The sequence below is a fragment of the Arachis ipaensis genome, chromosome B3 (genome assembly GCF_059453495.1).
Source record: "Arachis ipaensis isolate K30076 ecotype BB chromosome B3, ASM5945349v1, whole genome shotgun sequence".
Taxonomy (NCBI): domain Eukaryota; kingdom Viridiplantae; phylum Streptophyta; class Magnoliopsida; order Fabales; family Fabaceae; genus Arachis; species Arachis ipaensis.
This window is the reverse complement of record NC_142438.1, coordinates 15,413,403-15,424,610: the sequence shown is the minus strand read 5'-3', so window position 1 is coordinate 15,424,610 and position 11,208 is coordinate 15,413,403. Positions and strand designations below refer to the sequence as shown.

Here is an 11,208-nt window from a genome sequence, read left to right as displayed (position 1 = left end):
TGAATGAAAATGGATGTTTTTGGTGTATTTATATGTAGGTGGACGTATTAGATGTGTAGCATCAATATGTGGGGGGTGTGCTGATGCAGCACGTGTAGGGTGAGCTGGCAATATGTGGGAGGCGTGTTGCTAACGTGGCAATGTGTGATTCGAGGGCACCTTCAACATGTGGGGGCGTGTTGCTGACGTGTCATTCTGTGATTCGATGGTGATGCAACACGTGGTGTACATGTTGAGTGCTCTGCCTATATAAGGCCAAGTTCGATACCATTTCATTGCGAAGAGAAAAGTTGTTTGAGTGTGTTTCTGGTGTGATAGAAGGTACCACAAACTTGCTAGTGTATCACAACGGTGAGATTATACGGAATACTCATGAAGGAGTGAGGTTTGTGTGTCAGAATCCGTTTTCGTTTGTGGTTCCATGCACCATGACGTTCATGAAGTTTCAGAACGATCTTTGTCAAAGCATGGAGAACGGTATGTTGAGGAGAGTGAGCAGTATTTTGTACCGAAATTTTGTTATAGTTTTTGGTGGTCGAATACAGTTTGATATTATGCCGATCATTGACGAAGAAAGTATGCAGAATATGATCCAAATTCACCGACAGACTCAGGTGCGACAGCCACAGATTGAACTGTATGTTGAGTTTGAAAACGTAGAGGCAGATGAGATTTAAAATGATTCAGATATAGAGAATGATAGAGCTACAGTGTACGAAAGAATGAACACTGACAGTGAAAACGACTTCGAAACTACTTATGAAGCTGGCGACGAAGACGAGGATGGTGATGTGGGAGTTGAGGCAGCAGCGGAGAATGTAGTGGTTCCTCCTGCAGTTAGTCAACCGATGGACGTTCCACCCTTTATGCGTAACTTAGATCTTGACGCAATGCATGCACCGGAATTTCCGGAATATACAAACATAGGTATGTGATGAGTGAATAATACGTTTTTCTTAATTTATATTTTGGATGGATAAATGAATGATGATTTCTGCTTTTTGTAGGTGTTATTGATCCTGAGGACGGAGAGTTCAAGATTGGAATGGAATATAATTCTAGAAAGTCGGTCGTCGCAGCAATTAAAAGTTACATTATCTGTAAATGAGTCAACTACAATGTGTATGAGTCTGAGCCACAGACGTTCTATGCAAAATGCAAGACGTATGAGCAAAGGTGCGATTGGCTTATCCGAGCCAGCTTGATACAGAAAAAAGGTTGTTGGGAGATACGCAAATACAACGGTAGACACATGCGCACCATGGGAACGATTTCACAGGATCATTCCAAGTTAGACTTGGATACAGTTGCTGAGGCTATAAGGCCATTGGTTAAGATCGACCCATCCATCAAGGTGAAATTTATAATTGTGAAAGTCCAGTCAAGGTTCAACTACACCATCAGTTACCAAAAGTCTTAGTTGGCAAAGCAGAAGTTCATAACCAAAGTTTTTGGTGGTTGGGAAGATTCTTATCAGTCATGGTTCGGAAGATGCTTGCCTCAATTGTCCAAATAGAAACACGACCTTTGTACAATGGGAGTAAGGAGGCGAATAGTGTCAGGATACTTCATCGCGTATTTTGGAATTTCAACCCGTGAATTTGAGCATTCAAGCATTGCAAGCCTCTAGTTCAGGTTGACGTCACACACCTTTACGGAAAATACAAAGGTGTACTTTTGGTTGCTGTTGCACAAGATGGTAACCAAAACATTGTGCCTATCGCTTTGGCCCTAGTGGAGGGGGAGACCGCTGATGCGTGACATTTTTTCTCAGTAATTTACGAAGGCATATTGTTAGAAGAGATGGTGTGGGTATAATCTCAGATTGACATGAGTCAATTCGAGCAGTAGTAAATCGTTTCGGAGGTGATTGGCAACCTCCAAGAGCATGGTGGGTGTTTTGTATTAGGCACATCGGTAGCAACTTCTTAAGGGTATTCAAAGTTCCGCACTTGCAAAAATCTATGGTCAACATTGAGTATTCAAGAACGGTAGAGGAGTACAACATCAACTATAAGAGGTTGCAAGAGTGAGGCGAGGCATATGCCCGGTGGTACGATGCCATTGGACTTAAACACTGAGTATTGGCATTTGACGAGGGACATCGATGAGGCCACATGATGACAAACATTGTCGAGTGCATTAATTCAGTGCTGAAGGGTGCCCGAAACCTCCCTGTTTTAGCGCTCGTCCGAGCAACATATTATCGGTTAAATGAGCTATTTACGTGGAAGAGTGCCGAGGCTCACGATCGCAAGTGGGCTGGATTTACTTTCTCTGCCTTTGCACAACAGTGGATAGAAGCAAATATGCAAGGTGCTGGAAATATAGTTGTACACCGGTTTGATAGACGAAACGAGGTGTTTAAGGTGCGTGAAATGCCCAATGGAAAGGTGTTGGCAGTTGATCTTGTGCGGTGGATGTGTGACTGTGGGCACTTTCCGGTGGAATGACTACAATGTCGACATGTTATTACTTGCTGTGCCAACCAGTGACTCGACTGACAGCTGTATGTGAATGATGTGTACAAGATGACAGAAGTTCGTAAGGTCTACAGATTTGAGTTCGTACCATTAGGAAATCCGGAGACATGGCCTGCTTATCCGGGACCGACATTGGTCGCTAACCCCGTCTTGTGACGAACGTCAAAAAGTCACCACAAATTGACCCGATACCTCAATGAAATGGATTCATGAGAAATGTGTAGTCCTCAGATATGCCATCTCTGTGGTAGACAAGGTCATAGTTGAAATCGGTATCCTCAGCGTGCTTGACCGAGTGGAATTGGTGATGATGCTGAACCGAGTGGAGTTGGTGATGATGTTGGACCCTTGATCTTTGTTGGTCGTTGTGTTGTATGTTTAAGGTTAATTTTATCAGTTAATGTTTTTTAAGTTTGTTGTGTTCGTATTTTTAAGTTACTTTCATCAGTTTATGTCTGTGTGCGTCATCGTGTTTGTATTATTAAGTTATATGTTAACTTCTGTAAGTTATTACAGTTGACAGTTTCTGAGATGATAATTTTCAATTTCATACAATGGTCTTACAAAAAGTTAATTAAAAATTACATTAACTTAATTTCGAAACTATAATTTAAAGTTCGATAAGGTAAACTTACAAAACATTAATTAAAAACTAAGCTTAATTACTAAATCTCTGCTTACTTCTTTCGAATCATCCAATCAAGTCCCTTGACCATCATGCCCTGATCGAATGCGACAGAGTAAACCTATCAGGTAGATTCCTTTCTGTCCGTAGGTTATACGGATGATCTTGTACTGACTCACCGATATTTGGGGTAGCCGATCCAACTGCCTTTGCCGGAGCAAATGTACCAGGGTATCTGGTAGACTAAGACGAGCAAAGTCGAAAACCATATGCAAAGCAAAGAAACCACTCTGTCGGAAATCACATGACAACCGCCCTGAAGTGCGACCAGAAGCAGACCTCTGTCGACCAGACTCTCCTGGTGTAGGGATAGTGCTGAAATGACCATAATTTGCAAAATGACTAACACTAGTATCGACCCACTGTTGTATATGATGATCCCCATCCCGATCAACGGAAATCAGCAATGGGATCTGCGGAAAGCCAGCCCATTGTTGTCCGGGCGGAATGTGCTGTGTGGGATGAATGTGGCGGCTTGACTGACTCTGGCGGTTATGCTGACTTTGTCAACTGCGATGGCTGGGGTCGCTAGACTGGCCGACGTGACTATGCTGACTGTATTGGCTGCGACGACTGGGCTCGGTGTGGTCGCTGGACTGGTTGTGCCGACTGTGTTGACGGTGGTCTAGTTGTGGAAGATAATAGGAAAATGGTTCAAACACTGCATACTGAGGTGGTCCCTGGGGTGTTGGTGGCTAAGGTGGATGCTGAGGAACTTGCTCCGACAACATCAGCAGATTCCCGTGCGACCCCCACGTATTAATCATAGTACTCAGCTGACGGTCTAAAGTCCCAAGTTGGAAGGGGGTGCCCATCCCGCAACCGAGTGTTACGACGGATATCCCATTTCGCTATCCACCCTGCATGTAAAACTCTCTAGTCATGAAGCTGCACTCCGCGAAGAGTCATGCAATGCTTTTCTAGTGGAATGACTCTTGTTTTTTCCGGGGCGGGTTGTGCATACCCGAACTAACGCATCACTCGGTTCGCAAAGTGCCATTTGATACACTCGAATGACAATAATGGAGCAACAGTGTCACACACTTCAAGGTGTCCATGTAACTCGTTGGGTATGATCACTTCTTCGTACAGCTGTCACACAAACTGCAACATGTTATTAGAAAATTAGAACCCTGATATTAATGTTGGATATTAACACACACAAAGTAAAAACATTTACCTCTTTCATGTAGTCTATTTCCTGCCTAAATGTTGCCGTGGCCTTCGATAACCACGCGGTGGTTCATTCGGAATGACTCCACTTGAAATATGTAACATTAAAAAAAATTAAAAATTGTGCCGTCAAACAAATATGCATCGTCAATAGAATACACAATTAAAATAGGAACTGTTACCTCCGAGCAACCGATACGTCAGCCGCTAAAAGGTACTGCCTCGATACGAACACAATACACGATATTTTCTCCCATGCTCAAACTTAGTGTTACTATGTTATTATTTCTTGAATTGCACCTTTTAATAGTTTAATTTAATTTGTGCTAGTAAATTTTGGAGTAACTTTGGATATTTTATGCCTAAGAACTTTAAGATTATTCAAATGTGAAAGAATATTTCTATCATGCAAATGTGATATTTTTTATTTTTTCTTATGCAAGTTGAGCCTTTTAGTCTTTTTTTTTAAGATTAATTTTGAATTTTTGTATTAAAATTTGGATTGTGTGCTATTTATAGAGTTGGATTTTTCTTTTAAATTGAACTATAATTATTGAGTATTTCTGAAATTGTACAAAAAGATTATTACCTTTTGAGGTAAGAACTTGTTTTATGCAGAAATAAATTTAACAAGACAACACAAAATAAATCTTGAAAGTTTGTTCAGTGTGTTTCAAGTCAATTAAATGACGAACAATGACGGACCAACATTCTACGTGTTCTCTTCTCCTTCCTCCAACACATTTCAGCAGGTGAGGAAAAAAATCACTTTCCTCATCGTAGCATTGGAATGCGTTGGAGGAAGGAGAAGAAAACACGTGGAATGTTGGTTCTCCCTTGCCCGACAGATACTGTGGCATTTGCAGAGTGATATGAAATGTAGACAAGACTCTAGTTTATTAATTAGAGTTAGCTTTGCATATAATAATAATTCTTGAGCTCATTTTTTAAATAAAAAATGGTGTTGGCTTCAAAATTTTATGAGACTTATCATAATAATAAATAGAACAACAAAAATAATAGATAAAAAATATGAGAATTTTTTATTCAACAAAAAAATGAGCTTAAGAATTACTATTATATTCAATTTTATTAAAATTGGAAACATTCTTACTTATTTATTATTATTAAAATAAAAATTATAATAATAAAACATCGTAATATTAAAACAAAAATTATTATTATTATTATTATTATTATTATTATTATTATTATTATTATTATTATTATTATTATTATTATTATTATTAACAACGAATGTTATAGCATTAAACATGACCTTAATCTTTTAAAGATCAAATATATTATTATTATTATTATTATTATTATTATTATTATTATTATTATTATTAAACCATAATATTAAATAGACCACAATAATTTGATTATTATTATCTGCAAAAATAAAATTGTTCTTATTAGCATAAGCAATAACAACAATATCAACTTAACAACTCAATATATTTATTAATAACATTAATATTTTAATTTAAAAATACAAAAAAAGTTTTTATTACGTCAACAATAACAGTAGAATATTTAAAATTAAACATATAGACTTTTAATTATATTTAACATAAGAAATTGAATACTCAACAATAAAAATATATTTTTTTACTATTCACACTAATCGAATAATATATATATATATATATATAAAATGAAATATAGCTAGTGAGAATAATTTGGCTGTGTCAAAAGCTTATTTGAAAAAATTTGGGGAAACGGTGAAAAAACGTTTGAAAATATTATTATTATTATTATTCATGGTGTTTATGTAATAATTCTTATTATTAATTTTTTTTGTTAGTCCCACACATTCACAAAGAAAGAAAAAGATTAGTTTCTATAACTTAAATTTGGCCCACATTTTATATCACTCTACAAATGTTACATCATTTGTCGGACAATAACGGACCAACATTCTATGTGTTCTTTTCTCTTTCCTCCAACACATTTCAGCAGGTGAGAAAAAAATCACTTTTCTCACTGTAACATTGGCCTTAACATTTAACTAAGATGCAAAAAAATATAATTATGATACTCCAAATGACTTGACTTGTGTGTAACACCTAATTATGCAACCACTGTATTTAAGATCTAAGAAAATATTATTTCAATATCACTTTTTATAGAGTAAAGTACTAACTCGGTCCCTGTCCATTTCCCTGAATGACAACGCGACCCTTAACCAAAAACGCTATCTATTTTGGTCCATGACCCTGTGCTCCGTCTGCCAACACGGTCCTTCTGTCACTTTCACGGCGAAAACTCGACGAAAATTGCTGACCCTGTGCTTCGTCTGCCGATGCGATCCTTCTGTCACTTTCGCGCCTTATATGTTATCCCCTAAAGACTCCTTGACCCTCTAACACAATTATATTCTAAACCCTAGCAGATGACTCTCTTCTCCATCAAGGCAGGGGTGAGTGGTGAAAAGCTTGGTGACAAGGTTGCTGACGAAGCTTCTGACAGAGACATAGATGGTTGTTGGACGGCGCTATTGACGGAAGTTGAACGGTTCAGCACATAGCATTAATTGCTGAGGTTGATGTCATTACTATCCCTTTCACTGTTTTGCTTGTGTGCAGTCCTCATTCTACAATTGTTGTTTGCATTCAGCCGTGGTGGGGTAGAGAGAGGTTAAAATATTGTTTCTGTTGCCATATCCTAGGAGTTTTATGTATTTAAATAAGATGAAAGTGTAGAGATATGTTAAAAAATTATTCAAAGTTGGAATAGATTATTAGGATTGCCTGTTTAGATTGATGTAAGATTGAAGAAACTATGTTGTGTGTTTAAATTTTTTAATTAGGGGTTAACAAAATTTTTTTGCACTTTTTCAGATGTCTGAATGTCTGATAACCCCTGTATTTCACCATGGGGGAAATTTCAACAAGGATAGTGAAGGAATTTTTAGCTACATGCATGAAAAAGTTCATAGGTAGCCACCAATAGATGTTGACCTGATTAATTACTTTGATTTGGTTGCTTTGTTTAAAGAGTTAGGCTACGTGGAGTTTAAGACAATGTACTAGTGTGATATGACTGCCTCTGATATGGAATCTGGACTTCATGCCATTCACGGGGATAAAGAAATTAATGAGCTGAGGGAGGGTATTACTAAGAACAGGGAGACAGATAAATTTTACATCTACTTTGATCATCCTGTGGACTTGCCAGAGGTAGTTGGTGATGGGGTTGGACCGGAAGTTGTGATTTCCAGTGACGGCATTTCCCTTAAGTCATCATCATCTTCCTCGGATGATGGATACGAAAGCGCTGAGAATGAGGCTTATAAGCCGCCTCCTCTTAGTTATGAGTCTGATGACAGTGGGAGTGATGACAGTTTGAATAAGAAGAAGAACAAGCAGAAGACTCGAGTTAAGGAGAGGATGTCACCTAAAGAAAGAAATAAAACTGGTGTGGCTAAGAAGAAAGGGCCTAAGTCAGCAGAGGATGGGCCAAAGATGTCCCATAAAACAGCTAAGAAAAGGGCTAGTAGAAAATACTCTACTGCTAGGAGAAAACATATGTTAAAGGAGGGGCTTGGTAAGCAAGGTATGCAGGGGGAGAACAGTGGGCCTAGGCCAGAGCTTGGAAGCCTAAGAAGCTCCAGAGAAAATGGGCCTGCTGGAGGGGATGCAACAAATGCTGCTAATGGAGTTTAAGATCATGTACCAGACCCAACTGCAGCAGGGCTGGATAGTGAATATGAGAAACATTATGAGTATGAAAGTGAGGTGTTCAACAGTCCAGTTTCATCTGGAGATGAGGGTAAAATAGCCTATGACACCTTTGATGAAGACACTGAATATGGTGATGTCCAATTTAAGGTTAGACAACTGTTCCCCACTATGGAATCATTCAAGAAAGCCCTGAAAGATTATTTTGTGCACGAGGGTAAAGATGTTTTATACATTAAGAATGAGAAGTTGAGGGTGAGGGCAGCTTGTGCAGGTGAAGAATGTCCTTGGCTAATTTTTATTTCTTGGAATAGTTCAAAAGGTTGCTTTCAGATCAAGACTCTTTACAATGAATATAGTTGTGGATGGGATTTTGGTAGCAACTTGGCTGACAGAGCATCGGTGACTGTTAAGTTAGTTAAGAAGCTCTTCACACAGCCTGACCTGAAGCTAACTGCAGCCAGGGATCACATGATAGATGAATACAATGTGAAAATCAATCCCAAAATGGTAGCTAGAGCATTGAAGGTTGAGAGAGAGGTTGTCATTGGGAGTGAAAAGGCACAGTATGGAAAGGCACGCAATTACCTTATGGAATTGCATAGAAGTAACCCAGGATCAACTGCCTTGATGGAAGTAATTTCTCAACCTGAATCCCTGCCACTATTCGATAGGTTATACTTTAGTTTGGATGCCTGCAAGAAGGGGTTTAAGGAGGGATGTAGGCCACTAATAGGGTTGGATGGCTGTTTCTTGAAGGGCCGTTACGGTGTGCAGCTTCCAAGTGCAGTGGGACAAGACGCAAATAACCACTTCTATGTCATTGCATATGTAGTGGTCTGATGAATGGATTTTTGATGGTATAGAATTTCACAAATGAATTCTCGTTGCAAGTATAGTTTCTAAACCAATCACTAATCCTTTCATACAAAAAGTTGTTTGTCACTAGTACAAACCCCTAAAATTTATAAACCGAAGTATTGGACCTCGGGTCGTTCTCCCTAGGAATTACAATAAAGTGTCTTGTTATTGGTTATGAGTTATTTTGGGGTTTTGGATAAGAAGCATGAAAAGTAAATGGCAATGAAAATAAACTAACAACTATAAAAGGCTCTTGGCAAGGTGTGAGAACTAGAAGTTCTATCCTAGTTATCCTTCTCAATTGTGATGAGAATTATTCATTGCTACCACTTAGTTAACCCTTACTAATTAAAGGAAAGTCAAGTGGATGAATTGACTTGAGCCACAAGTCCTAGCCAACTCCCAAGGAAAGACTAGCTTTAGTGCACTCCAAACCAATTAGCAATCTCTCCAATTATCAATCAACAAAGGAATTAGATAACTCAAGTGTCACTAATTACTCTACCTAGGCCAAGAGGAACAAAATCTACACTAAAACTAAAAGAGACATTTCAACAAACACATAAAGTGCAAGAGGAGTAAACATTATTAAATGCAAGAATTAAAGGAATCTACAACTACAAAAACAAGAGATCAACAATAGAAAAGCAAAGAAGACACATTTATTATGAATTACCTCTTATTGAATTGGAAGAATGTAGAAGGAACAATCTAGATCTACAACAAAGTATAAGAACAACATAAAGGAAATTACAACAAAGGAATAGAAGAAGATTGAATGTAGCAACAAAGAATTGAGAGATAGAAGTGGAAGAAAGCAAAGATTAAAACCTAGATCTAAAATTATTGAACTAAACCTAATCCTAATTCTAGAGAGAAGTGAGAGCTTCTCTCTCTAGAAACTAACTCTCACTACTAAACTAAGCTAAACTATGACTAATGATGACAAGTATATCCATTCCTCTTCAATCCTTGGCTTAAATAGCATCAGAAATGAGTTGGATTGGGCCCACAAGGCTTCTAAAATCGCTGGCCACGTGTTGCATTAAGTGAGTCATGTGCCACCAACGGCGCGCCCGCATACCGTGCGCGTGCGCGCCCCTATGCACGATGCAACTATGACAAATCTTATATCGTTTCGAAGCCGCGGATGTTAGCTTTCCAACCCAACTGGAACCGCATCATTTGGACCTCTGTAGCTCAAGTTATGGTCAATTAAGTGCGAAGAGGTCAGGCTTGACAGCTTTTTGGTTCCATCATTTCTTCATGAGTTCTCAAACTTTACATGCTTTTTCTTCATTCCCTTAATCCAATCTTTGCCTCCTAAATCTGAAATCACTTAACAAACATATCAAGGCATCTAATAGAATCAAGGTGAATTAAATTTAGCTATTTTAAGTCCTAAAAAGCATGTTTTCACTCTTAAGCACAATTAAGGGAGAAGTTATAAAACCATGCTATTTCATTGAATAAATGTGGGTAAAAGTTGATAAAATCCCCAAAAATCAATACAAGATAAACCCTACAAATGGGGTTTGTCATGGTCCCGAATGAATGCAATGACACATGAAAGTGATTTTTAACTTTATTGAAAGATGACTTGGGTGAAGTTTCACAACATGGGTGAAACTTTATTTCTGACCAACAAAAAGTAAGTTTCTTAAGTTCAAAACTACACTTTCTTATTTTAACTTAATTACATGTCTTGTCAAATGTTACATAATTGTTGTGGTGTTTGTAGCTGGCAATGAAGGAAGTGAACCCTACTGCCCATCACCAAAACTGCGTTCTTCATATTTGGAAGAACTTTATAAAGCATTTTAAGGATGAACAAACAAAGCAGATGGTATGGGAGTGCTCTCGTTGTACAACATTTCAAGAATTCAGTAGTGCCATAGAGAAATTAAAGAAACTGAATGAGGGCGCCTGGGAGTATCTGTAAAGGTTTGACCCGGGTGTGTGGTGCAAGGCCTATTTCAGCTATGGGCCCAAGGTTGACAACATAACGAACAATATGTGTGAGGTGTAGAACGCCAAGATTGTTGAATACAGGAAGAAGCCAATTCTCTCAATGTGTGAAGACTTGAGGTATTACATCATGAGGAAAAGGGCTATGCACAAGAAGAGATTGGAGAACCACACTGGTATCTTGGCCCCTGTACAGCAGAAGAGACTTGATCAGTTTATCAAGCCCATGAGTACCAAGTGGAGAGCAATCTGGGCTGGTGATTCTGATAAGGTACTGTTTGAAGTTCATATGCAATGGCACAAGGTTGGGGTAAACTTACAAAGCAAGACATGTACCTGCAATGTGTGGCAG

At 38.4% G+C, this 11,208-nt stretch overlaps 1 pseudogene; it reads left to right on the top strand.

The window, feature by feature from the left end:
- The first annotated feature begins 7,187 nt into the window (after nucleotides 1–7,187).
- LOC148569904 (uncharacterized) lies at nucleotides 7,188–7,897 on the top strand (annotated as a pseudogene).
- The last annotated feature ends 3,311 nt before the right edge of the window (nucleotides 7,898–11,208 follow it).